The sequence below is a fragment of the Choloepus didactylus genome, chromosome 13, assembly GCF_015220235.1.
Source record: "Choloepus didactylus isolate mChoDid1 chromosome 13, mChoDid1.pri, whole genome shotgun sequence".
NCBI lineage: Eukaryota > Metazoa > Chordata > Mammalia > Pilosa > Megalonychidae > Choloepus > Choloepus didactylus.
Genome location: NC_051319.1, coordinates 24,343,366 through 24,349,138, shown reverse-complemented (window position 1 = coordinate 24,349,138; position 5,773 = coordinate 24,343,366).

Sequence of the window (5,773 nt, the reverse complement as noted above, 5' to 3'; positions counted from 1 at the left end):
CTTGAAGAGAATGATTTCAGCCCACTCAGTGCACAAGAGAATACAAACAAGCATTTTGCAATTGCTTTTCCAAGGTGATACATTCCAAAATATTGAGCTGAGTTACTGCTGTGAAACTCTGAAATCCCAGAAGACTCAATCCTCTGAAAAACAAATGTGAAATGAAAATCTATAACTCCTCCATGTTAACCATCTCACCTCCACCATCTTGTTAAACATAGGTAAATGCTTTCTTCTCTAAGGTAAAGGGCCACATGAGGAACTATGACTTCTTATCTCCCTTGTCAAATCACTCTCCTTTCTTCTCTGCCCTGTTTTACCTCACTTTAGTTTCTGGAAGCCTTAGCTACTGCTGACTAATGTGGAACTTGAGTAACAAGATAGATGTCACCAGTCGTCACTCTTTCCTAGGCACATTAAATTCATTTACTGTTGCCATTTATGCTAAATATTATTATGGTTTTGTTTTTTTATCAGAACATGAGTGGTGTTTGGGTGACTGGAAGGGTGACAGCCTTGACAGTCATAATTGTATTTGTCTGCTACTTATGGTCTTCCACGCAGAAAATATGTCATACCAAAAGGGCCTTAATCCATCACCATATACTCAACTGAAGATCTTTCTCAAAGTAGGAGTGTGATGTTATGCAGATGGAGTTAGCCAGGACTTCCCCTTTGCTTCGCGGTCTTCTGAAAACTTCCTACCAATGTTCTTCAGGATAATTTCATTGATGCAAATAATAGATGTGACTGTCAGAAGCAGCCCTTATGCTTAATGTGATGCCTCGAGATAAGCACCCTAAATATTTTAATGCTTATTACTTAGGGGGCAAAACTGTGGCTCATAATAAAAGAAAAGAAATGATTGAAAAGAAACCCGTTTGATACTCATTACTCGCAAATAACAGGTCTTCACACATAAACCATGCTGATGTTGAGAAAATCATTCACCTTCAGAGAAATCAGACCCACCCAAAATCTCCATAACATTTTAGACTACTAGCCTGACAAAGGACAAGGAGGATACAAGTTGAAAAAAATCAGCAATGTTTAACTGAGCCTCTACTAACATAAATTCTGGAAACCAAGTTCACTCAGAAGAGCACCAGTACTCTCCTTGCTGCTTCAGATGACACTATCTGAAGTCATTGCTGAGTTCCTCCAGGATTTCAATGGTCAAAAAGAGATTGGCTGAGAGGGGCATGCTATGCCTTGCTTGGGCTTTCCCTCCATTAGTAGGATTGCTGTTAATACATTGCTGCTATGGCCTCTGTGCTCATGTCTATCATTTTTTTGTAGCTCCTGCCTTGGCTCACATACCTTTGCCGTACTGCTCAAAGGTAAGGCTGCCTTGAGACTTGTGACTTGAGCCATTATCCCTTCTGTTGATGCCTCTTCTCCTTCCAAGTGGCTCCATGTTTCAGTATTAGGGTTCCCAGTTTTATCCAGCCTCTAATTCCATAAAGTTGGGCAGCATGTGGGAATATTTACCCAATGGAAAAAAAAGTGCTGTGTTCTCCAATGCCCAAATAGTTCTGAATTTTATTCTTATTCCTCCTTTCTTTTTTTTTTTTTTGGTGCCGAAGCTGGAAGTTGAGGGAAGTTCAATCATAATTTTCTCAAGAGAAAAGAGCCTTATGCTGCTCTCTCTTACATTACTCCTTTGGCAATAAATTGCCAAGACTGGTCAGAGTACTCAGGCTAAAACTCACAGATTTGACAATTTGCCTTTGGAGGCCCCTTTGAGCTATTAAAAAATATTAGATTTTTGTCACTGATTTTAGATAAATTAATTCCTAAGCAAATTATTAGTGGGAAGTAGGCAGTATAGTGTACTGAAATCAGTTTGCTTGCCTTAGAACACCTGAGTTGTCATCTCTTGCTAGCTGTATAGTTGCTTTGGGCAAATATGGACCTCACTGGTTTCAGTGAGGAATTAAATTATATAATACATGTAAAGCATTGATAAAAATGCCTGAAACAATATCCAGCTAGAGATCATCATGTGAGAGAAAATCCCATTTACAATAGTAGCAAAGAAGATTAGATAACTAGGAATAAATGAGGAATATGTGAAACATATATTACTAAAGCTTTAAAACCTTCCTGAAAAACATAACAAGCATAATTGAACAAATGGGAAGACAGTCCTTGTCCTCCGATATGATGACTAAACATTCTAAACTGATGGTTTCTTAGTTCTTCCTAAGTTAATTTATAAATTTTGTGCAATCCCAGTAAAAATATCAACAAACTTTATTATGGAATTGGACCTGTTTACGCTAAAATCCATAAAGAAAAAATGACCTGCAAAAATAGCAAGGAAAACACGGACAATAAATAAAACTGACTTGGGGTCCTAGTCTTACAAGACTAAACAAACTATAAAGCCTCTATAATTAAAATGCTATGGTGCTGTCATATGAATTGACAGACACAGCAGTGGAATAAGAAGGGAAAACTGAGAAATAGACACACATACATATGCAAAGTGAGTGATAAAGGTGGCACCTGAAATAACAAGGAAAAAATGGGCTTTTTAAAACCCAGTGCTGAGAACATTGAGAAGACATTTGGAAAAAAACATAAAATTAGATCCACACTTCACACCATTCAGAAAAGTAAATTCCAACTGAAGTAGGGAGCTTAATGTAAAAAATGAAACTATAAAAATATTATAAGAAAATGTGGGTGAATTCCTCTTTAGCCTTGGAATAGCTTTATGTTTGTGGCATTAATAAACTTTTTTTTTGTAATATTATAACATTTCAGTTAATTTTTGAACATGCAGTTCTCTTTTTGGGCTGAGCCAATGAACATATTAGTAGGTGTCACGTCAATCTAAAGAGGGTTTCCTTTTAAGGATTCCAAGACATGCACATCTTCTATATTCTATGACTGAATTAATTATTTTGGAAAAGATCATATTAAAGTAAGACAATGACTGGAAAGGACTGGAGGGTTGATTACATGTGTGTTCTAAACATTATGAATCTGTGGATTGGAAAGTACTATGCAAGCAAAATACTTGTTTTGAGATTTACACTTTTTAAAATTTATGTAGCCTGACAACTTTTCTAACTTGGTGAATATAGGACATTCTCTCAGTACAGGCCAAGCCACATGACAATAAATTTCCCCAAGACCCCATGCACATGCAAAGTGACAGAAAATAAAACTCCTAGTTTGGTGGTTTCTTGCAAGGATTTTTCCTCCCTCCCTCCCTCCCTCTTTCCCTGCCTCCTTTCTTCCTTCCTCCCCCTTCCTTCCTTCCTTCCCTTTCCTTCCTTCCATTGTTCTGTCTCTTCCCACCTCCTCTCCCTTTGTCTTCCCTTCTCTCACCTCCCATCTCTTCTCTCCTCCCCTGCCCTTTCTTATTTTTTTGAGGCTTTTCTAAATAATTTGGGTATATTATATCAATCTCTACAGAAAACTGTACTGAAGGGTTAGTGCTATGTATGCAAACAGAACTAGGTGAATATATTTTTGGTTTCTACTGACCACATTGAACTTTTATATATCTGACTCCTGTGCTCCTAGAAAGAAATTTCCCACCCCTTCTGTGTTTTGGGGAAAGGGCTAACCACAAAAGACCACCCTGCTATCTCATATTCCTCATTCCTCAGTGACTTAGATAATACCCATCTCCATCCTACCTCACATCTCATATAAGACTCTTGGATGATCCCTTGTCTACCTGCCTCTGTGACACTACAGATCTGCTTCTTTTTCTCTGAGTCATTCTCATTAATGAATATTCATATTCTCCTTATTGCAACAACCTGATTAAAATAATTTCCTTAATTGTCTGGTGCATTTTGTCTTTCACACCACTTAGGACATTGCTTAAGATTGTGTATATTTTTTTGGTATTTAATGTATATACACATGAGGTTCTCTAGATGAGAAAGGTTAGTTTCAGAAAGTGGTTATATATACAGTGTTTCAAATATTTAATTTCACAATGTCTTTGATTCTTTGTCCAAGAGACTGTCTTTAGTTTATTAACAATAAAAATTATTTAAATGTTCAAGTTTTAATATATTTTTCTGCTGAGAAATGAATTTAATTTCATTGCTGCTGATAGAAATTCTTTAATATGTAGGTCATGTATTGAACAAACTTAAACTGTGATTTATTAAATTAAACAAATTTAAAGTGTGATTTCCTTTAAACTAAAATAAAAATATTTTCTTACAGCCATCTATATTTTTTATTGTCTAAACACTTTATTATGATTTTTTTCATTTTTTTTTATTTGAGAAAATGTAGCTTTACAGAAAACTCATGTAGAAAATCCAGCCTTCCTTTATACCCCCACTCACACACACAATTTTTGCATACTAACACTTTGCATTAGTATAGTAGCTTTGTTAAAATTGATGAAGAAATAGTATCATAATTATACTATGACCTATAGTCCATACTTTACATTAAGATTCACCGTTTATGTTGTACAGTTTTATGGTTTTCTTTAAATTTTTAATCTAGGAATACTCTCTTTTTAAACTCATTCAAATATATAATTCAGGTGTGGTAATTACATTCAAAATGTTGTTAGCATAGCCACCATCCATAACCAAAACTTTTCCATTATCCCAAACAGAAATTCTGTACCAATTAAGCATTAACTCCCCAATCAATACCCCCCTGGCCCCAGGTAACCTGTAATCTAGTTTCTGACTCAATGAATTTGATAATTCTGACTGTTTGATATCATATACAACATTTGTCCTTTTGTGTCTGGTTTATTTCACTCAACGTGATGTTTTCAAGATTCATCCATGTTGTTGCATGTAACAGAGCTTCATTTATTTTTAAGGCTAAATAATTTCCCTTATGTGTATATACCACATTTATCCATTTATCTATTGATGGACAATTGGGTGGCTTCCAATAATTGTGAATACTGTTCCTATGAACATGAATGTGCAAATATCTGTTTGAGTCCTGCTTTTAATACTTTTTAATCTATACATGGAAGTGGAATTGCCAGGTCATCTGGTAATTTTATAATTAACTTTCAGAGGAACTGCTATGCCAGTTTGGATATATTATGTCCCCCCAAAAGCCACATTCTTTAATGCAATCTTGTGGGGCAGAGTTATTAAGTTTTTTGATTAGGGTATGACCTCTTGATTGAATGTTTCCATGGAGATTTGACCCTGCCCATTCAGGGTAGGTCTTGATTAATTTACTGGAGTCCTATAAAAGAACTCACAAACAGAAGGAGCTCAGAGCAGCTGAGCGGGATGTTTTGGAGAGAAGCTAAGAGCTGACACTGATGCTGAGGCTTTGGGATGCTAGCCCAGAGTTTGCTCCAGAGAAGCTAAGAGAGGACCCTGATGCTTAGGTGCACAGTAGCTGAGAGGAGTCCACTGACATTTTGGGGAATGCCATTTTTGAAACACAGCCCTGAAGCAAAGGAACAGCAGATGCCAGCCATGTGTCTTCCCAGCTGAGAGAGGTGTTCTGAATACAATCAACTGTTCTTCAGTGAAGGTTTCTTCTTGGTGATGTCTTAGTTTGGACACTTTTATGGTTAGGATTGTAAATTTGTAACCAAATAACCCCCCTTTAGAAACCCAATCCGTTTCTGGTATTTTGCACAACAGCAGCATTGGCAAACTGGAACAACTGGCAAACTGGTCCACAGCAGCTGCTCCATTTTACATTTCCAACAACAGTGAATGAGTGTTCCTATTTCTTCACATCCCCTCCAAAACTTATTTTCTGCTTTTAAATAGCAGCCATTAGTCATGGGTGTGAAATA